This window comes from Delphinus delphis, chromosome 2, assembly GCF_949987515.2.
Source record: "Delphinus delphis chromosome 2, mDelDel1.2, whole genome shotgun sequence".
Classification (NCBI taxonomy): Eukaryota; Metazoa; Chordata; class Mammalia; order Artiodactyla; family Delphinidae; genus Delphinus; species Delphinus delphis.
In genome coordinates, this window is record NC_082684.1 from 39,272,276 (window position 1) to 39,296,443 (window position 24,168).

The following is a 24,168-nucleotide window of genomic DNA, read 5'->3' on the forward strand; positions in this document are numbered from 1 at the left end:
GGAATATAAGGCACTTCCTTAACTTGATAAACAACATCTACAAAAACCTACCACAAATATCACTTAATAGTAAGAAACTAAATGTGTTCACGCTAACCTTGTGAATAAAGCCAACTGTCTACCCTCACCACCACTAGTCAACATTATAAGTCATAGTCAGTACAATAAGGTAGAGAAAAGAAATAAAAAGCATATATATCAGAAATAAAGAAATATAACTGTCCCTATGCACAGATTACATGATTGTCTAGGTGAAAATGTTCATGGAATCTATCAAAAACTTTCTAGAACTAATAAATGTTTTGGAAAGCAGCAGGGCATAAGGTCAACACACAAATATCAATCTTATTTCTGTGTACTAGCAATAAATAACTGGAAAATGAAATTTTGAAAAATAGTATAACTTACTTTAGCACCAAAACTTGAAATTTGTAGGTATAAATCTACCAAAACATGTGCAGGCTCGCTATGCATAATGCTACGAATCACTAATGAAACAATTCAAGGATGATGTAAGTATATCAGAAGGTATACTATGTCTTGGACTGAAATACTCAAAATAGTTAAGATGATCTTACAATTTTCTTTGTCAATAATACCTCAGCAAAGCTGGAAAAAAATAGTTAAGATGTCAATTTTCTCCAAACTAATCTACTTATTGAAGAAAAATCCCAACTGGAATTTTTGTAGATAGATATTAGACACGTTGATTCAAAAATTTATAGGGAAAGGTAAAAAAATAGAATAACCAAAGTAATTTTGAAAAAGAAAAATAAAGTCGAATGACTCACATTACCCAATTTAAACACATATAAAAATCTAAATAATCAAGACAGCATGGTCCTAGTGAATGAGCAGATACAGATATCAACAGAACAGATAGATGTTTCATTGAACATAGAATCCATAAATAGTTCCTCATAAATATGACCAACTGATATTTTATTGTGGGAAAATACACATGAAGTTAATCACATTTATGCTTTTAAATGTACAATTCAGAAGAATTCAGTTCATTTGGCCAATTGATTTTTGACAAAGTTGCAAAGGCGATTTCATACAGAATAGATTGTCATTTTGACAAATGGTGTTGGGATAATTTGACATGCAAAAAAACAATCTTGACTCAAACCTCATCCCTTATACAAAAAATAATTCAAAATGAGCCATAGAACTAAATTCAAAACATAAAACTATAATAAAACTTTAAAATAGGAGAAAATCTTTATTACTGGGATTTAGGTTAAAAGTTCCCAGACACGATTTTAAAAGAACAGTCCATCAAAGAAAAAAAAAGATTGCCAAATTAAACTTCATCATAATTAACATTTTTTTCAGTGGATACACTGCTGTGAATACACAATGAAATACTGCTAAGAGAATAAAAAGACAAGCTGCAGACTGGGAAAAATATTTGCAAATCTGATATCCAACAAAACATGTGTATCCAGAATACATAAAGAATATGTAAAGAACTCTCATATCTCAACAGAAAGGAAAAAAAAACCCAACTAACACATGGGCAAAAGGCTTGAAAAAACACTTTACCCAAGAGAATATACAAATGGAAAATAAGAACATTAAAAGTATCACATGCTAACCAGAAACAAAGATGAAAAAGGAATTCTGGGAACTTTAGTTCAGCATGACCAAGTTGGCACATAACAAAAACATGACAATTGTTAAGTAGTATTCTATGATATGCATGTACCACAATTTGTTCTTCCATTTGACAATTGACAGATATTAGGGATCTTTTCACTTTTAGACTTTGATGAATAAAATGGCCTCAGAATTTTTTGTTCAAGTGTTTTGATTGAGCTGTGTTTTAATTGCTCTTGGGCAAATATCTAGGCATGGGATCCCTGGATTCTATAAATGTATATTTAACTTCACAAGAAACTGCCAAACTGTTTGTAAAGTAGCTGTACCATTTTGCATTTCTAGCAACATTTATTCAACATTCTTGCCAACCCTTTGCATTGTCAGTCTTTTTGATTACAGTCATTCTAGTGAGTGTCTAGTGGTATTTCATTGCAGCTTAGTTCATACTTCCATATTAACTATTAATAGTTAATAGTGTTGGTAATCTTTTTATGTACTTATCTGCCATCTGAACTTCTTTTCTGAGGGTCTTTTCAAATATTTTGGCCGTTTGTTTTGGATTGCTATCTCGTATTATTCAGTTGTAAGACTTCTTTACATTTTAAGGGCATCTTTTAAAAATAAACTTCTTACTTTATAATAGGTTTAGATTTACAGAAAACTTGCAAAGAGAATACAGAGAGTTCCCATATAGCCCCCACCTAGACTCTGCCATTATTAACATCTTACTTTTAGTATGGTACATTTGTCACAATTAATGAACTGACATATTAACTAAAATCTATACTTTATTCATATTTCCTTAGTTTTTCTTAATGTCCTTTTTCTGTTCCATGTCCAGTTGAGGATTCCACATTACTCTTAGTCATTCTGTGTCTCTTTTGTTCCACTTGGTGGTTACAGTTTCTCAGACTTTCCTTGTTTTTGATAACCTTGATAGTTTCAAGGAGTACTGGTTAGGTATTTTGCAGAATGTCCCTCAATTGAGATTTGTCTGATTTTTATATCATGATCACACACAGGTTATGGATTCATCTGAAAATGCCTTTATTCCCCCTTTCTGAAGGATATTTCCCTGGACATAAAATGTGCCACTGGCAGTTCTTTCTTTTTCATAACTTTAAAAATGTTGTGTCACTTCCTCCTGGTCTCCATTTAAATCAGTGTTCCCCTATAGATACTGTGGGCTTTTTTCAGGCTGGTTGTTATCTTTGTCTTTAGCTCTCTAAAATTTACTGATGATGTATCTTGGTTTATCCTATTTGAAATTAGTTTGGTTTCTTGAATCTGTAGGTTTATGTCTTTTGCTAAATATGGGAAGTTTTCAGCTGTTATCTCTTTGAATAATTTTTCAGTTCAACTCTGTCTCTTCTCCTTCTGGCACTCTAATGATATAAACATTAACTTTTTTGTTATTGTTCCAAAGGTCCCTGAGACTCTGTTCATTTTAAGAAAATTTATTTTCTCTCTGTTGTTCAGACTGGGTAAATTCTATTGTTGTATGCTCAAGTTCACTGATTCCATTCTCTGTCATCCCCATTCCATTATTTATCAAGTTTTAAAATTTTGGTATTTATATTTTTTAGCTCTACAGTTTATATTGATTATTTTTTATAGTTTCTATTACTTTGCTAAGATTTTCTAATTTTTAATGTATTTCAAAAGAATATGTAATTGTTTATTAAAGCATTTTAATGATGGCTGCTTTGAAATCTTATCAGATAATTCCAACAATTAAATCATCTCCTGATTCTTGGTATGTGATTTTTATCTACTGTCTCCTGGATATTTTGGATATTATGTTGAGAGACTATGGATTCTATCTTTTTATCATCTTTTATTAGTAGGCAGTCTTCATGTTGAAGTATAGCACTAGGGCCAGTTGGATATGTATGGTCCACTCCTCGCCCTTTGATATCAGAAGAGGGGAGGGGGAAACAGAATGCCAGCTAGCCCTGCTTCCCACACCTCCTTCTACTTCGTTGATGAATAATTGGATAGTATCTTAGTTACCCCCTTGGCCCTAAATGGGTGGGGGAGTAAAGCCTGATGGTGCCGAGTCCCACCTCACACTGCTTTGCGAAGCTGGTTGCTGCTGGGTGGGAATAGAAGTTCAGTTGCTGCTGAATCCCACTGACAGCACCTTGCTAGGGAAATTGGAGCACAGCTTTCTGTAGGCCAGCAAGGATGTAACATCAGCTTCCTGCTTGGCTCATCACAGCATAGGACAGGGGAATCAGAGTGCTGCCTGCTTCTGTCAGACTGAGGAGTGCGTGAAAGATTAATTTCCACTTGGCCTTTCTGAAATGATAGTGGGTGGGGGTGAACTTTTTCCATTGGTATTTGATTGGAGTAGGGTGGGAATTGCCAATAAGTTTATCCTTGTTGGGTCACCCTATTGTGGGCCCTTAAACTAGAGGTAAGGGTTTACTTGAAGCCTTTTTAACCGTGCCTATTGGCATTCAGAGTTGGAGGCTTCTGCAGCGCGCTCTCCAGAGATATATGGAAGGCAATCAGGAAACAGAAGAACTCACCACTGTTGTTCCTCAAGTCCCCAGAAGCCTAGGCTGTTCACCTCCTTTTTTCCACCTTTCAAACTTTCTTTGCTTGTTGTGTTATCCTGTCTGGGATTTCTCAGTTTTTCCAGTTGATTTTTGATACAGCGATCCAAACAATTCAATGGAACAATTCAATAAAAATTCAACCATTGGGTTTGAATATGATTTTGTATTACTGAATATATGTATGAAAAAAAGTAAGCCTCAACTCCAATGTCTCACTATATACAAAAAAAGAAGTTTGAGAAAGATTATTGACCTAAAACTAAAAGCTAACATTATATAACTTCTAGAAAAAAGACATGAGAATGAGAATATCTTTGTGACCTGGGGTTAGGTAAACATCTCTTAGGCAGACACAGAAAGCAACCATAAAAGAAAAAAAATGTTATGGTACACTTAATCAAAATGTAAACTTCTACTCATAAAAATAGAGCTTTAAGAAAATGAACAAGCAAATATTTATATAACATATATATGACAAGTTATATGCAGAATATACTAAGAATTCTTATAAGTCAAGAATAGACAAAATCCAGTTTTAAAAACATGTAAAGGACTTGATAAAGATGATACATGAATGCCCGATAAGCACATGCAAGCTTGTACTAGTTTCCAGGACATTAGATATTAAAACCATAATAGCATGTCACTTCAAGTCCCTAGAATGGCTAAAATTAAAAAGGCTGTCAGGGGCTCCCCTGGTGGCGCAGTGGTTGAGAGTCTGCCTGCCGTTGCAGGGGACACGGGTTCGTACCCCGGTCCGGGAAGATCCCACATGCCGCGGAGCGGCTAGGCCCGTGAGCCATGGCCGCTGAGCCTGTGCGTCTGGAGCCTGTGTTCCGCAATGGGAGAGGCCACAACAGTGAGAGGCCCATGTACCACAAAAAAAAAACAAAAACAAACAAACAAAAACAAACAAAAAAAGGCTGTCAGTACCAATCTTTGGGGAGATTGGATAACAACAGAAACTCTTATATGTTATTAGTGGGAGAGTAAAATGATAAAAAACAGAAAATTGGATAACAGTTTGGAAGTTTCTTATAAAGTTAAATATACTACTACTCTATGATCCAAAAATTTCAGTCCTAGGCATTTACCCAAGAGAAATAAAAACCTGTCCACACAGATACTTGTACAAGAATGCTCCAACAGCTTTATTCACAGTAGCAGTAAAACTGGAAACCATGTAAATATTTATCAACAATAAAATAATCAAATTCTTGTTTAATCATGCAATGGACTACTTCTTAACAACAATAAAAAAATTACACACAACAATGTGCAAGAACCTCATAAACATTATACCAAAGGAAATAAGCCAGATCTAAAGACTGCATGCTGTGTGATTCCATTTATATGAAACCCTAGAACACGCAAAACAAATCAGAAAAACAGTCGCTTTTAATGGGGAGGAATTACACAGGAAGAGCATGAGACAATAGTCTGAAGTAAGGAAAATGTTTTATATTTTAACATGAGTATGAGTTACCCAGGTGTATGCCTTCTTCAAAACTAATAGATTTGTACACTTAAGACAGAGGCATATCACTGTATGTAAATTTCACTTCCAAAGAAAAAAGAACTGTAATTAAATTTTGAAATAGAGAATTTTTCCCAGCTTACCCTTCCCACTCCCCGTAGGAGGGAGATGCAAGAGGGAGGAGATATGGGGATATATGTATATGTATAGCTGATTCACTTTGTTATAAAGCAGAAACTAACACACCATTGTAAAGCAATTATACTCCAATAAAGATGTTAAATATAAAATGGAGAATTTTTAAGTATTAGGACAATGGGTTGAAAGTTCCTGTTTAAAGTTGTTGAGGTAAGTTTAGGGCTAAAGAAGAACATGCTACAAATTTTTCAATGAGAAAAATGTCTATTAATCTCATTCCATCAAAAAGTAATCTAGAAAGAAAAATGTGAATTTATTAAAAAGGATATATGCTGAGAGACAAGCATTTACCTCTCAGATTTGTGTGAAGATAGTCCTTCTAGTCTGAACTGGATCACCTCATCTGACAGTTCTGTTGCCAATAATGATGGAAGTGCTGTCAAAGTATGGAAGAGGAAAACAGATCATACATGGAAGGTGGGTTGATCCAACAAAAGACTGAAGAGCCCTGGCCTCAGGAGCTATTTCCTCCAGAGCCCTTTTCAAATATGCTTCATGTGTTAATTTTCATTTGGAGATGGAAGAGCAATGCACTGCTAACAATCTGTGTATGTCAAAATCTTCTCTTTATTATGCTGAGTAACAGTGAAAGAGGACTTTTACTTAGACCTACAGGTTGTTGATTAGATGAAAACATTTCCTAGATCTAAAAGCTGTTGAATATTTTGTGGGAAAAATAAACAATTTATTAGAATCTCCAGTTTCTCAAATAGTGTACTTACTTAGCTTCAATGCTATCTCATGCTTTGGGACTGGCTAGACAATCTCAGAAAGGACATTTTAGCTCTGGGATTCTTAAGCATTTTTTTACGTGTTTCCAGTCCTCATAAATATTTGTTGTGATAATCAGAATTTCATCTTCTCCCCTAGATACAATTCAGCAGATTATTTTTATACTTTGAAGCATCAATGCAAAAATTCACTGTCAGAGTGTCACTTAAGACTAAACAGCACAGTACAAAGGCCATGGAGTAATATTTTAACAACTGATCTATTTCTTGACATTACTTCTAGCTGTGCTGCTAATATACATTGCCCTCAAGTCCAAATCAAAAACTGAATCATGAGTAAATATTTGAAATAACCACCAAAATGTGGTACATGGGTCACAATTTTACCCTCTAAATGTGCCACGAGTAAATTTTACTCTCTGAATGTCCTACTACTAAGTTGAAGACAAGTGTGGGCTGTCCTTGGAAGTTCTCTTTGTTATGTTTTGCATTTTTTTGTTCTGACATAGAACTAGATCTCATTAACGGTAACAATAGTGCATTAGATGATATTGAAATTTAACTTTCCATCACATTCCCATTAAAGTGTCATTTCTAGTCAATTCTTTGTTCTTATGAAACATTCAGTTATAAGGATGAGCTTCACTTGAACCATTATAACACTGCTAACATTATAATGCTGCTAATAATTGTAATGGAAACTGCTATAACCTTTTATAATTGTTACATTATAGTTAACATGCTGAACCACAGATGATAAGTAATAAAAATTAGGTGGTAGATGTAGCCATTATTATTATTATTATTTTGCTTTGGGGAGAATCCATTTTGTAATATACAAAGTTTATCTGAACAGGAAGTTGCAGGCAGTGTACTGTGCTATGACCTTAAAATGCTATCATCTCAAGGACCTTCAGAAATATTGTAAGTTCTACAGGATTCTAAACTATGTTTTATTTTTTAATATAGGAAGGTAAACTTCTTATGATAAAGCATTGTTTATTAGAAGGATACAAAGTAGCGCAGGAGATTTCATGTCAATATTTCAGTCTGGCCCACAGCCTGAAACTTGGCTTCAGAAAGTGCTGGAGGCAGTGAGAGGAAGACGTGAAAACCAGGCTCCACTGAGTCCTAAAACTGACATTCCCTTCACCTGCCAGGAGCTTCAGTTTCTCCCTATGCCGACTTTGGTTTTCAGCATGAATAAAGGCAGAGTTTTTCTTGTCGGTAATAGAAGAACATTTGCTCCACTTCTTATTTATATACTTTGTTTTGGATGCCAGAAAGTGAGTTAAGTAGTATATCGTAGGTTTCGGATGTGAAAGCAGCTGCTGAAGGAAATTACCAGCATGAGGCTTCTCTCCTGTGCAGCAAATCCATATTCTTATCAATCTTGTATCACACGTGATATAATAGTCAACTTATGGTAATTCTTTAAATGATTGCAAGCAGCTGGAGTTTTTCAAGTTCTAATGTGCTTAAATATACAATAACTATGGCAGTGATCAAGCTAAATACGGTAGAAATAAAATAACATAAGAAACTATACTTACAATCATTTCAAAGCTCTAACTAGAATTAGAATGATGGAAGAGAAACTCTAAACTTACTCTTGCGGCTTTCTCTAACTTTGTAGAACAAAAAACTCTGAACTCTCACCTAAAGGGTAAACCCACCTGATGTGAGATGCTTTTAATTAGATTGAGCCAGACCCCAGAGTAGGTCAGGAAGGAAAAAAGGAAAAATGTTCCTCAGAGCTTTTCTTCTACCACTGTTCTCCTGAATAGGCCTAGAAAATAGTCCAAACTTTCTCCCTGGGACAAAAACCTAAAGACATATCTTGTTTTTGAAAATAGTGCATGGTCTTTACATGATTTTCAACTCAATTCAACCCTCTTTGAGTACTATTCTATGCTAGGTACATATGTTAGGCCCCAAACCTGGGCCCTAAATATGAAAAAGACACAATTCCTGAGCCTAAAGAATTTAGTCCATTATGGGAGACGAACCCTTTAGTACTAACTATAAAGCAAAGTGATGGCGATGTTTGAAAAAAGCAAAAATGCATGTCTATGGATCCCAAATGACTTCATCAGCCATCATTCATTTAAAGGCTTTTTCCTTTGTCATATTGTTTTTATGTTAATGGGAGGATTTATGAAGCTGTGCTAGAGAAAAAAAAAATGTTAAAGGCATACCTATACAGAGCTAGCAATATCTCCTTTGTCAATAACAAATCTAGGTAATTTTAGTTCCTGCTCAATTATGCAAAAGGAAATTGATAGAAAACAGTATAAAACATAGATGTGAATAATACTGAGTAACTCAAGGAGACGGAAATGGAGCAGATTATTCAGACTTCAAACAGGACTGCTAACAAAGATGGCTTTTGTTTCTTGCCACTTCCTTTAGAGCTAGAGAGAACAAGATGATTTTACGTATTGAGAGTATAAATTGCTTGTACGTAGAGTTCCCCTTTTCATCCTCAGATTGGATGAAAGGAAAACTTCCTTAACTGATGGAGAGGCAGTAATAGGTTCAGTCTGATGGATATTATTTGAATTTCCTGTTTTCTTCATAGCCTCTTGCCTAGTTTCTAGGGAGAGAGAAAGACACACTTAGAAATTTAAAAAGCTATATTACTAAATCAGTAATGTTTTAGAACCCCTTTATCTCAATGTAACACAGAAGGGTTAGAGAAGCTTACCTCCCTCCTGTGTCACAGAACCCCCCTGAAACTTTGGTACCTTGTGTTCTTCAGTTTTTCATTGATAGTACCAGGCAAAGAGCAATATCCAAAGGGGCCATGAAAAGTTCTACTGGGGCAGACATTTGTCTGTACCCGAGAAACTCTCCCTGGAGATACCGAGAAATAAAGGGTTTTGATTGTGAGGAGGGGGAAACCTTTTCAAAGGGCCTGAATATCACGCATCAGAAAGTGTGAGCAAGTCCCAATTAAGTCTGAGTTATTACTACATGTGTGACTCTTTACCTGCCCAGATGTTAACGAGGCTTGGGGCATTTTGGTTAGAAAAATAATTGGGAACAATATTAATTTTATAGGGCTGCCATAACCAATTACTACAAATTGAGTGGCTCAAAACAACAGAAATTTATTCTCTCACAGTTTTGGAGGCTTGAAGTCTAAAATCAAGACGTCGGTAAGATTGGTTTCTTCTGGAGGCTCTGAGGGAGAATTTGTTCCAGGCCTCTCTCCCAGGCCTTCTCGGCCAGCAATCATTTGGCATTCTTTGGCTTGTGAAGACATCACTCCAGTCTCTGCCTCTGTTTTCACATGGTGTCCTTCCTCTGTGGAAATCTCTGTGTGTCCTCTCCTGTTATTAAGGACACGAGTCATTGGATTTAGGGCCCACACTAATCCAGAATGACTTCACTTTATCTAATGATTTCTGCAAAAATCCCTATTTCCAGATAAGGTTGAATTTGGAGTGTCATCTGTGTTATATGGACAATGACTTCTATCTTTTGTGAGAATATTTATATATTTAAGGTCCTAACTTAAGCGGTAACACTGAGTCCTCAGAGGGAATAATGTCTGCAGCAAGTCATGGTTGAAACAGAAACCAGCAAAAAGCATGTTCATACTTGATCTACAAGGTAGATTTATTATAGGAAATTCTACTTTTAATTATTTCAAATGACATTCTTCTTGGTGCACATTCAGAAATCCAGAATGTCTTTCATGTAGAATTCCACTGTTATTAGACTTAATTTAGAATGACTCCTGATAAGTCAATTCATTAAAAAATGGAAAATAAAGGTCATATCGTACTTCAGAAGAAAGGTCCAGAAAAACTGCCTGAATCAAGGGTTTGGAAGAACAATGGCTAGTGAAAGTCAAACATGACAAAATCAAATAAAAGATAACAGGGAGTCTGAGATTCTAAAGCCTGCTTTCAGTTGGCATAGTTTTCCTTTCATCCAATCTGTGGGTGAAAAGGGGAACTCTACGTACAAGCAATTTATACTCTCAATACGTAAAATCATCTTGTTCTCTCTAGCTCTAAAGGAAGTGGCAAGAAACAAAAGCCATCTTTGTTAGCAGTCCTGTTTGAAGTCTGAATAATCTGCTCCATTTCCGTCTCCTTGAGTTACTCAGTATTATTCACATCTATGTTTTATACTGTTTTCTATCAATTTCCTTTTGCATAATTGAGCAGGAACTAAAATTACCTAGATTTGTTATTGACAAAGGAGATATTGCTAGCTCTGTATAGGTATGCCTTTAACATTTTTTTTTTCTCTAGCACAGCTACATAAATCCTCCCATTAACATAAAAACAATATGACAAAGGAAAAAGCCTTTAAATGAATGATGGCTGATGAAGTCATTTGGGATCCATAGACATGCATTTTTGCTTTTTTCAAACATCGCCATCACTTTGCTTTATAGTTAGTACTAAAGGGTTCGTCTCCCATAATGGACTAAATTCTTTAGGCTCAGGAATTGTGTCTTTTTCATATTTAGGGCCCAGGTTTGGGGCCTAACATATGTACCTAGCATAGAATAGTACTCAAAGAGGGTTGAATTGAGTTGAAAATCATGTAAAGACCATGCACTATTTTCAAAAACAAGTTATGTCTTTATGTTTTTGTCCCAGGGAGAAAGTTTGGACTATTTTCTAGGCCTATTCAGGAGAACAGTGGTAGAAGAAAAGCTCTGAGGAACATTTTTCCTCTTTTTTCCTTCCTGACCTACTCTGGGGTCTGGCTCAATCTAATTAAAAGCATCTCACATCAGGTGGGTTTACCCTTTAGGTGAGAGTTCAGAGTTTTTTGTTCTACAAAGTTAGAGAAAGCCGCAAGAGTAAGTTTAGAGTTTCTCTTCCATCATTCTAATTCTAGTTAGAGCTTTGAAATGATTGTAAGTATAGTTTCTTATGTTATTTTATTTCTACCGTATTTAGCTTGATCACTGCCATAGTTATTGTATATTTAAGCACATTAGAACTTGAAAAACTCCAGCTGCTTGCAATCATTTAAAGAATTACCATAAGTTGACTATTATATCAGGTGTTTAAATACAGCAAATAGATCTTGTTTAGTCCACCTGCCAATTCAAGTGTTTCCAAATTTTAACTATGGATGAATGAGATGAAATCCTCCCTGAATGTCTGGGTGATTCTAGAGTAAATCTAACCTTTCCTTTCCTCAAAAGAAAATGTTTTAGAACTCTCTGTTATTTTCCATGTTTTCTCCTCTCATGAGATTCTGTAGAGGTTCTGATATAATATTATGACAGGTTTTTCTTCAACCTGCCCCTTTTCTCAGGTCCAGTGGGGGGTGGAAGCTGAGTGAAGAGAAAAAAAGTAGGTCAGCTCTTTCAAAAAAAGTAGCAGCCATTAAAAGTAAATATTACCCCAGCTACAGGCTCAGGTGCTGACATTCACTCACATCAGCTTCCCCTCTGCTCCTCCACAGCAAACTTGAGAGCTATTGTTACTGACCAGGGAATATTTCCTGTGTAACAGTCAGTCTTGCTGATTTGTTCTCATATCGGGTACTGCTAGACATGATGGAAAATACGCTAAAGGAGATCACAGTTCTGTACTGAATTTTATAATTTTAACAAATCCCTCTCAGTGTATAGCAGTTGGGAAGAATGGCCTATATGTGGTCGTGGTGGGTAACTCTGGGATAGGCCTGAAAGTGTAAAGGTGCACTGGAGGAAGCTCCAAGGCTTTGATCCTTCTCTTCAGTTCCTACAGTATTTGATTCTGACTCTGTCTCTTTTTAAGTCCAATCTCTAGGCTCTGTGTAGTAATGACCACCATTTATTTTGTTTTTTTGTTTGTTTTAATTGAAATTTTTATCGAGATATTTGAAGATTCATGTGCAGTTATTTTTTCTTTATAGGTTTCTTTTATAATTCTTTAAAAGATTTTTTTTACATCTTTATTGGAGTATAATTGCTTTACAATGTTGTGTTAGTTTCTGCTGTACAACAAAGTGAATCAGCTATATGTATACATATATCCCCATATCCCCTCCCTCTTGCGTCTCCCTCCCACCCTCCCCATCCCATCCCTCTGTACCATGCAGTCCTCTCTAGGGTTTGAGTCTCATTTCTCCCTAATAGTTCTTCCAAAAGGTCATGGCACATGGGGCTCTCTGTCCACACTTGAAAACAAAGGTTGCCTGAGGAGTTTGGGCACCTATCTTTCATTTCTACCTTTATCCCCATTCTTCATCTTGTTTGTTCCTTGTTTCTGTGTGCCTGAATTCTCACTTTCTCTCTAGTCCCTTGGACTCATTTAGAAGAGCTGTCTCACAGGTTTTCTTTCTTCCCCAGGACCTTCTGTCTTGTACATCTCCTCTAGGCTCTACAAACTGCAGCTAGGAGGCAATGGAACACACGAACTTTAGGCTTTCCTATCGTTCCTCAGGCCCAGGTTCCCCTTAATTGGGAGATAGAGAAAAATCAGGATAAAGGGCACCTTGGAAATAAACAGAAGAGAAATTTTTCTATAATTCATTGTTTCCTAAAGATTTAGATTTCTCATCTAATAAGTGTTGTTAATGGGCTAGAAAAATCATAAATGAAGAGGATGAAAGTCCCTGTGTATTTAATAGTGCTTTATTCCCTGGCCAAGCACTGGATTTTCACATGGTCGTGGATCCAATGGCTCAACACAGGGATATAATTATTTCCACTGAAGCAAAGTAAGTGATGACAATTAGATAATCAATCTAATCCTCAAGACTATTGTTATGATTGTATTTACTTACTAAGGTCTGCCTAAAGAGAGTAGTTTATTGAAATAATAGCATAAATGATGAAAGGTAGTGAAGATCAAAGCAAAGGTTAATTTTCTATTGAAATGTGCCTGGTGCATAAACAACATACAAGATTCTTCTTCTTCCTTGTTGAGCAAGTTGATTTTACCATACCACTGTAGAAGTCATCACATTTCAAGTGGATTCGATTTTTTTTCTTGTGGTTTGTCTTCCAAGTTCTGCTTCTCTGTGGACAGTGCTAGACATCAGCTTACTGTTGGACATTAGCCTTGGCAAATGTACTGGAAGAAGACTTAAGTTGGGAGACCCAGATTCTATCCTACATCTCCCTACATTGGCTCTGTACTGGGTCAGCTTAGCTAAGCTAAACTATGTTTTTTAGAGCTCCTCTGCATGATTCTGGGTGTGCATGGTCCATAGGAGATATTGTGCACAAGATTTGCTAGATGGAAATGAGGCAGCTCTGAAGGTTGGTACAGGGCACCAGGCAATTTGACTTATGCACAAGAGCATGTGCAACTATGTAGTGAAGATGCCAGCTTGTGCTATATACCCATGGCATTGAGGTTGGATATGGTAAGACACAGACATGAGTTCCAGTTTGTTTTCACAAGTTCCAGTTGCCATTCTTTGTCTCCTTCTATTTTTGCAAGTTCCAGTTTGTCCTTGCTCTCATTCACATCCAGTTTTCCAACTGCCCCTCTGGCTAACCTATAGTGACTTGAGGTTCAACATTAGACACAGAAATAATAGGCTGCTCCAACAACTCCCATAATTGTATGATGTCCAACCCCTAAAATAAATTATTCATTCTCTATCACTTGTAGCAGTTCTGTTTCTATGATATAAACCTGACTGGTATATTCTCTAATTAGGTAAATTTAGGTATGCTTTAATTTCTAAAATTAGGATACATACTTGGTTTATATTTATCCTAATTGCTTTGTGAGAATCAAGAGAAATCTCATATGAAAAAAATTGAAGAGTATTTGGCGTACGAATGAAAGGTATATATGTGTGTGTGAACAGACACAGGTATACATTTTTACATACTAATTGGTATATTGTCAGTGAGTTTTGCTTTATCTAGGAATAAAATAATTATTAATTTAATTAAAGCTTTTAAAGGTTCAAATTAATTTTAAGACTTCCAAACAAGTGCCCCAGGCAATTTACTTGACACATGCAAATAATATTGAAGATAATTACGGAAGATAATGAAATGCTATAGAGATGTCTGGAAATGCAAAATATTATTCAATTAAAATTTTTTTTTCTTTTTATATCAAATTTGACTCTGCAAACTAATTGCATTCAGGTTTTGATTTCTGACGTTAAAAGACAGCCAGTGTTCCTGAATTTTCCTTCTAGGACTTTCTGGAAGACAATCAAAATCCATTTTGTCTGATCTCTCATCTGTCCTGAATGGAAGAGATGAGATCTTTGTAATTGTTTAAAGTCAGAATGAGCACATATGGAAGGTTCTCTCTGCATGGAACATGATTTATACTACATAATGTTTGTTGAATAAATAAATGGATGAATGAACCAATCAATCAATGAGAACATGGTCTGCACATATTGATGTCTTCTTACATTGCAGAAGAAGGAAAAGCACCTAACTTCTGATAGATTCCTGCCTCATTTTCTAGGTAGAAGCTTTGCCTGTTTCCACAGATTTGCTTTAGTTAACCTGGTCAGAGGGTAAAAACTAGAGACAACTATGCCAAGTGGTACTCCAGTTAACAATATAGGCCATAAGGCTAAGAGAAGTTGATAGTAGCAATGTATTTTCTTTTTGGTTTATCCTTTATGTAGTTAATTACACCTACTAAGATTCATCGGTGGCTTCTGTTTGATAGTATAAAACACTGAGATGAGAGGCCAGGCTGTACTACCTCGTACATCTGACGAGCTGATGAATTTCATGAGTATGAGTTAAGAGTATTTTAGAGTCAGGTAACTTTTGAATGAAAAAGATAAAGATCTTCCAAAATGCCAATTCCTCTGACTCTAACTACCTGGATTTTTAAAATTTTATATTATGAGAAAGTCAGAGTCATGGAAGAATTTAGTCACCCCTTAATTAAACATGTAGGTAGATCCAGTTCTGGCCAATCACGTGAGATTGTCAACTGGAAATGAAAGTGTGTGCTCTTGTTAAATGAGTATAATTAAAGGCCAGGTAGATTGAGATAGATTAAGTACCTCCACTTTAAATCTGTACTCTGTGTTCCTGTTGTGATACCATGATGGCTGTGATGGATGATGGGTAGTGAAATTGACTTGCAATGTACACGTAACCCAAGAGTTTTACATAATGACATAATATTTAAAGACTGTTCCTAAGGAATGAGCAGTACTTCAACTATTTAAGGGTTTTATTTTCATGTAAGACTGAAACTCCAATCAGCTTTTCAAATAAAAATGACTAGAGGAAAAAACCTCAAATTTTGTCGTAATGACCTAGTGTTGTTAAAAACATTTTTATTTGCATCTTGATGTTTTGTATTCCCTTAGGCAGAAATAAGATCAAGAGTATGGAAATTGAATACATCAGGATCGCATTATAGCCTGTTAATATTAAGCAGCCAAAATGTCCTCTTTCACCTGTTATAATGACTGCATTACTCCAAAGAGATATTTGTGCTAAGTGATAGATATAATGAAATCTTCAATTTCAGGTCCTTTATGGGGGCAAAGAAGTTAACTGTATAATGGAAAAACTCTTCAGAGCAGAAGGTCATGTTTTTCACTCAAAGATCATACCATTTAGCGTAATTGATTTAAAATATCTTGTTTTAATTGGCAATGGTCAGAAAAGGGGAATAACTGAGCAGAACAGAGAAAAACCTTCATCTATAGGGAAGCTAGATTATTAGAATTTGAGTCATTGTTTTAGAAGGGCAGAAAGGACAAAAACAAGATGGTTAAGACACCCTAGTGCCATGTTATTTGGTGCTTAAAAGTCCATGATTTAGCTATTCAAATTAATTCTATGGTACTTTCATCCCAAGATGAGAATTGTATTCCTGAAAAATTTGTGTAGGAGACTTAGACTTTGTGGTTAAGAAACAAGACCTTTAACAAGCATGATTAAAATAAGCCAAATTCATCGTGGCAGTTTTAAAATATAGCCCCCAATTCATTGAGAAGTAGGGTGTATATTTCCCCCTCCCCTTGAATTTGGGAGAATTTGTGACTACAAGAGAAATGATGGTAAGTGACTTTTTGAGCTAGGTCACAAAAGGAAATAAGACTACAGTCTTGCTCACTGGAGTACTTGTACAAGAGCCCTGAGGTTGCCATGCTGTAGAAGTCCATAGAGCCCATGCAAAATCACAGGGACAAGCCTGAGACTGAGTGAGAGAGCCCTAGAAGGTGCCAGCTGCTCCAGCCCCCTTCTCTTCCAGCTCCAGCTACCATCCAAGTGCAGCCTGATGAAAGACACCAAGGCAGAACATACTGCCATGCTCTTTAGGAATTCTTGACCTGCAGAAATTGTGAGACATAACAAAAATGATTGCTGTATTAAGCCATTAAGCTTTGAGTTAATTTTTCATGTGGTAACAGAGAAAAAGAACATAATTTGGTATCTGGAATTGGACTGTATCTGTAACACAAGCCTAAAACAGCTGACATTGGCTTTGGACTCCAGTGGTGAGCAGTTGAGTGGACTTGAGGAGTCTGTAAATAGAAGCTAGATAGGCCTCAAGGAGATTGTTAGTGAGGACTTAAAGGAAATTAAGAAAAATGTTATTTGAAGCTGGAGGAAAGGAGATTCATTTCATGTAGTGCAGAATGTTCCACAAAACTCTTAATTATGGAAATATTAAAAATAGAAAATGTACCTCATGAACTGATAGATCTAGCTAAGATTTTTGTGCAGAATATTGGAAGTATAAGCTCTTTTAGCCATGTATAATAAGTTATAAACAGATGAACCACAAAAGGGAATTACTCATTTTTCAAGCATAATTTGGAAGAAATATAAAGGATCCAGGGCTTTCTGGGTGTTAAGATAAAATCATTTCTCAGTGCCAGTCTCTCCAGATGGCAAAAATAAAATAATATAATGTTTAAATTAAGAAATAGCTTCAGGGCAAAGACCAAATCCTGGGTGGGCCTATAAGATTCCTTGTTAAGACCTCAGAAAAATTTAACTGTCACATAAATCCTTTCAAACAGAAAAAAAAGCCTTCTAAATGTTTTAAGGGCATCCCTGGCAGACCACACCCCCTCACTGGTAAACAATATGTCCCTAAGAATCTTAGGAGTGTTTCCCCATAGAAACCTCGCAGGAAACTCAAGGTAGAAAAGTGTTTATCTTGAAAAGATTTGTGGGTTTGATCTCTGTCTAAAAGAATCAGTTATAAGTTGCTACACAGAAAGCCCATATCATTTTTAATGTAATTGTGTTAGTGTGGACAGAATGGGACAAAGACAACACAAAATGCAAAAGAGCATTTGGATCTTTGAGTCTCTACAGGCAGGAGACAATCTGAGAAAATGACTCAGTTGCATACACAGCCTCCTTTTCATGGGAAAGGAAGGATAACTCAAGTGGCGGAACAAGGATCCAATAAGATGGAACCAAGAACTCTGAAGAATCAGTCCCAGGTTGCAGAACTGGCTCCTAATCAAGGAACTGCAAATGTGTCTGACTGGGTTTCAAAATTGCTGTGTATCAGTGAACTTTGTGCCTCCCATTTCCACCTCCCCTTTCCTTTTGAATAGTTGTGTCTATAGCACTTATCCTATGCCTACCCCACCAGTGTATATTGGATGTATAGGAGGAAAATAACTTTTCATTTTAATTCACACATCTTAAAATTGAGAGAAACCACACCTGAGGAGATGCATCCAAGGAAACTAATCCAGGGACCCGCGTGCCCTTCTGTAATGAGGTCTTGGGCCTCAGCCCTGAGCCTGAGGCTGCAATGAGATCAAACTTGTGGAGGCTATCAGGAGAGAGTGACTGTATTTTGAAAGTGGAAATAACGCAAATAATTTTGGACCAAAGTGCAAATTGTGGAGGTTTAAGAATATGACCCCATATTATTTGGCACTCCATTATTGCAAAATGGCTATATTCCCTGTGTTGTACAATATATCCTAGTAGCATATCTATTTTATACATAGTAGTTTATACCTTTTAGTCCCCTAATCCTAACTTGCCCCTTCCCCCTTCCCTCTCCCCACTGGTAACCACTAGTTTGTTCTCTATATCTGTGAGTCTGTTTCTTTTTTGTTATACTCACTACTTTGTTTCATTTTTTGGATTTCACATATAAGTGATATCATACAGTATTTGTCTTTCTCTGTCTGACTTATTTTACTTAGCAAAATACCCCCAAGTCCATCCATGTTGTTGCAAATGGCAAAATTTCATTCTTTTCATGGCTGAGTAGTATTTTATCATGCATGTGTGTTCGGGGGACATCTTCTTTATCCAATCATCTGTTGATGGGCACTTAGGTTGCTTCCATATCTTGTCAATTGTAAATACTACTACTATGAACATTGGGGTGCATGTATCTATTTGAATTAGTGTTTTTGAGGTTTATTGAGTATATACCCAGGAGAGGAATTGCTGAGTCATATGGTAGTTCTACTTTTAGTTTTTTGAGAAACCACCATACTGTTTTTCATAGTGGCTGCACTTCCCACCAACAGTGTACTAGGGTTTCCTCTTTTCCATATACTCACCAACATTTGTTATTTGTGTTCTTGTTGATCATAGCCATTCTGACAGGTGTGAGTTGATATCTCATTGTGGTATTAATGTGCATTTGTCTGATCAGTAACAGTGTTGAGCATCTTTTCATGTGCCTGTTGTCCATCTGTATGCCTTGCTTGGGAAAATGTCTATTTAGGTCTCTGTGCATTTCTTTTTTTTTTAAGATTTTTTTTTGATGTGGACCATTTTTAAAGTTTTTATTGAATTTGTTACAGTATTGCTTCTGTTTTATGTTTTGGCTTTTTGGCCACGAGGCATGTGGAAACTTAGCTCCCCGAATAGGGATTGAACCCGCACCCCCTGCATTGGAAGATGAAGTCTTAAACATTGGACTGCAAGGAAGTCCCCCATTCTTAATCAGGTTTTTGTGTGTGTGTGTTGAGTCATATTAACTGTTTAGATAGTTTGGCTATTAACCCCTTATCGGTCATATCATTTGCAAATATTTTCTCCCATTCAGTAGGTTGTCTTTTCATTTTGTTGATGGTGTCCTTTGATGTGCAAAAGCTTTTAAGTTTAATCAGATCCCATTTGTTTATTTTTGTTTTTATTTCCTTTGCTTTAGTAGATAGGTCCAAAAAATATTGCTATAATTTTTGTCAGAGTGTTCTGCCTATGTTTCCTTTTGGGAGTTTTATGGTTTCTGCTTTTATATTTAGATCTTTAATCCATTTTGAGTTTATTTTTGTATATGGTGTTAGATAATGATCTAATCTCATTCTTTTACATGTATCTGTCCAGTTTTCCCAGCACTGCTTATTGAAGAGACTGTCTTTTCTTCATTGTATATTCTTGCCTTTTTTGACATAGTTTAATTGACCATAAGTGCATGGGTTTATTTCTGGGCAGTCTCTTCTTTTCCAGTGATCTATGTATCTGTTTTTGTGTTAGTACCATACTGTTTTGATTACTGTAGCTTTGTAGTACAGTCTGAAGTCAAGGAGCATGATTCCTCTAGCTCTGTTCTTCTTTCTCAATATCGTTTTAGCCATTTGAGGTCCTTTGTGTTTCCATACAAATTTTTAAATTAGTTTTCCTAGTTCTGTGAAAAATGCCCTTGGTATTTTGATAGGGATAATAAGAGCTCATTTAATTAAGAGACTACCAATTATATTGTACATATCTTAAATTAGAAATGCTAATTATTATCCAATTATTTTTATTTATCATACATTGCTCGCTAAAACTCTTTTAACGTGATTCTGTAAATCCTTTTTGTATCTGTAGAAATATACAAATCAGAGGTATATTTTAAAAATTTGTTATTAATATTTTTTATTGGAGTATAGTTGATTTACAATGTTGTGTTAGTTTCTGCTATACAGCAAAGTAAGTCAGTTATACATACACATATATCCACTCTTTTTTAGATTCTATTTCCATATAGGTCATTACATAGATATATTTTAATGTATGTAGTTCTCCATGCAAATACTTAGCATATTTCTTTCTGACTTCCTCATTTGGATACATTAATGACTGACTCAGGTTACAGGAATCAGAGATAGTAATTTAGTGGTTGTTAATGGAAAAGCCATTAAAATATTTACAAGTTGTATCCCAATAGAAATGTTCTGAATTTCAAGTATACTAGAACTGAAATCCTGGTAAATGAGAGATAGTCATACAGAAGTTTGTTTGTTACATGAGCTAGAATTTTGCAAAAGAGAAATCCAAAGTTACAAAGGGATTGATGAATCATGTCTAATAAAGTTTCAAAAGTTTATCTCTATAAATTGTGAAAACTAGGATCCCTAAACCTCAATAGTGTTGAACAGCCCATATCTATCCACCCTTTCCCCTGACCAAAAGAGGGGATAGATATGAGATGGGTGTCTCAGAGGCATGCAGGGATGAAAGGAGATGCAGCTCTGGAGGGGTTGTGGGGTGGCTAAACTCTCCCTGGAGAAGTGGGATATATATGCTTTCAGGCTAATATGGTACAGTAAATGTGTTTCTTAAAATGTATCTGCCCCATTTTGAAATGATGTGATAGCAGGTAATGTTGGTCTGTCTCCTTGAGGGACAAATAGGAAGAGGCAAGAGAAAAACACTCCTGATGGTGCTACTTCATCAGGGACTCTAAAGAGTCAGTGTGTGGAATGTAACAGAAAAGTGTCAGCATAGCAGTGAGAAGAGTAATGTGGTTGGTGGGTGCAGTCCAGAGAACTAGGGTAAGTGTGATGTTTGTGAGGTTAGCATGAAACTGTGGGAAAAAGGAGGATTACTGAAATCCTTCCCACCTCAGCAGAGAGTATCTGGATTGGGATGAGAGGAGGAGGAGGGAATAGGGAATACTTATATCCCCCTGACTTTCTTGTTGGTTTAGGAAACTCTATGACACTAACACATAGAGAAAATAAGTGTTTTTCCTTCTTCCTGTCTTAACTGCACTAGAGGAATGGATAGAAAGCCCATGGGAAAAACAAAGGGAAAAGCTTGGGAAACCACCCACCCAGATCACGAGTCCTTTAACATCAAAATTCAGTTATCCCTTACCAATGTAACTGAAAGTTAGTGAGGAGACTTGCTTTCCTGTTTGATGAGTAGTTATTTTAAGTTCCCCTTATTCTTTTTTTCTATTATTCTACTGTGCCTTAGATGTATATAGCAATTTATGTCCACAGAGCTCAAAATATTATATGAGTTATCTCATTTATCTTCAATCCCTGGAATTTTATACCCATGTGAAATTTTCCTAGTCAGATTCTATAAATTCAAAGGTATAAATTTGGGTACATTTTACCCAGGGGGTTTTAGATGTTGAGAACTGTCAGGGGCTATTTTTAGACTAGAAGGAATGCAGCATTTCTAAAAATAAGGATTCCATCGACTAGAGCCCTGTGCATTGCTGAAAGCAGCCTTTTGAGCAGAATCATCAGCAGGAATTCGATAATCCACTGACCCTGTCTCTTGGGAATTGGTAAGTGAGGCAGTTGGCTCCAAAGTTAAAGGCATATTCTGCCCTATATTTTTGTACTGATGGTACAAAGAAATGGATATATCAATTTTAGGATGGCCTCTAAAGCTAGCTATATACTACAATTGGATTCCATTTAACAAGAAGGAAGCTAAATATGTTAGAAAGTTTGGACCTTCATGAGAATCCATGCTTTAACTCTTACCAGCCCTTTTTAGAAAGAGACAGAAGTATGAAATCATGCATCTTAGAGTTATGCCAAGGGACTTGAATTGCTAGAGCACAGGGCGAATGTGGTGAGGATGAGTGGTAATTGAAGACGGAGAGGTAAGGCTGTGGCCAGACAATATATGGCGTGATGAAAATTCTGGATTTTATTCTGAAACAAGGGAAGTTAGCGGAGAGTTTTCAGCCAGGAAGTTCTGGTCTACCGGTTGGAAACAGAGACTAGAGTAATCCTGAGAAACAGCTAAGAGACATTTCTGCCCAGCCCCATGTACATCCTTACATTTCTCCATGCAAAACACACATAAACATCCTGCCTCTATCCATTAAGTCTCTTGGCTAAATAGGTTCAGTTCATAAATTTTTTCATTAATGTGCTTTTGAATTCCCTCATTTCCCAGCTTTCCCTTCTTTGAATAAAAGTTAATCTTTGGGCCTCAGCATGCATGTTGGCTCCCTCTGCTGTGGGCCAACTTAGCACCAGGCTCTCCTCGGGGCCTCTCACTGCATGGTAGAAGGTGATGCCCCACCACCACCTGTGTCCCTACCACCTACGGTCCAGCTGTATGATTAGACCACAGCCTTTAATGAGTATTCCTTTCTTGCCCACATTTATGGAGTTTCTGACGGCCAGTGGAGATTCTTCCAGGCACAGCATGGCCTCTCTGGAGACAAGTGAAATATAGAAATTCATCACTATTTCACCAAGAAGCCCCCATAAGAGCATTTAACCTGGACACAGAGTGTTGAATTGAAATCTGCAGAATATTTGCAATGAGTTCTGACCTAGATGGGATAAAACTCAGTGTACTTCCTATCCACTGCCTCAGTATTACTGGATTGAAAGATTTCTGCTTCTTGTTAGGAAGTTCACTTCATTTCCTATTACTTCCAGCTTCACACTCAAAGCACTGAGAATTTCAAGTGGAGTATATTAAAATAGACCAGTTTCTTTATGTCATTTCTTTATTCAATTTAAAAAAAATTTTTCATAACCTTATTGGATGTTTTTAACTAAATTAACATAGCTTGAATAAACCTTCCAGATCCTGTGGAAGTCTCATACAAGAACATGAGATTTCCCATTACATTCAGTCTAACGAATGCAACCTTAAGCATTTTATGGAGAAATTTAAGAAGTAAGGAGTTATCACAACAGGATAGCACTGCCCTTGTGAAGAAAGAAGGTATCCATGTTCACAAGTGGCCTTTTGATGACAGTGTCCCGCCATCCAGCCAGATTGTTGATGACTGGTTAAGTCTTGTAAAAAGTTAAGTTTTGTGAAAAACATGGTTGCTGTGTTGCTCCTGAGTTGCAGGTCTTAGCAGAGCTCCAGTGTTTGTCGTCCTGGTATTAACAGAAGGTGTAATGAAATATGAAGATGCAGTGCAGTTCATAAGACAAAAGTAGTGTGGAGCTTTTAACAGCAAGGAACTTTTGTATATGAAGAAATATTATGCTAAAATATGGATGTGCTTCAAAACTCCAATGACCTTAGAAACAACTATTATAGTCAACAAAACCAGGATGCCTGATGCTGTTGCCTTAGAAGTGGAACTTGAGACAGGTCCTAATTTGACGTCCATACTAGCCAACATGGTGGCTTAGTGAGCAAGTCTAATGAAGCTTCCATAGCAGGCCGAAAAGTAGTTTTACCAGATCGCAAGCTTGGCATAATTATAATCTCTATGTTTCAATTACAGTCAACCTGTTTGGATGCTTAACGAAAGGTTCTCATTGTTCAGCATTTAAAATGTACTTATTTTTTGTACCAATGGAATGTTCCTTTCCTGAAATCATGCAGAATTATGTTGTCTTTAAATTGATTCTCATGCCAGAATCTTATCAAAGTATAAAAAAATTAGGGATATCAGGTGCCAAAATATCCAACACAATACTTGTATATTTTTAGTATCATGCAAACATTCTACTACTTATGTGGTTCATT

At 36.3% G+C, this 24,168-nt stretch overlaps 1 pseudogene; it reads left to right on the forward strand.

Moving 5' to 3' along the window:
* LOC132417761 (protein tyrosine phosphatase type IVA 1 pseudogene) overlaps positions 1-23,755 on the forward strand; it is a 60,376-nt pseudogene extending 36,621 nt beyond the window's left edge.
* The last annotated feature ends 413 nt before the right edge of the window (positions 23,756-24,168 follow it).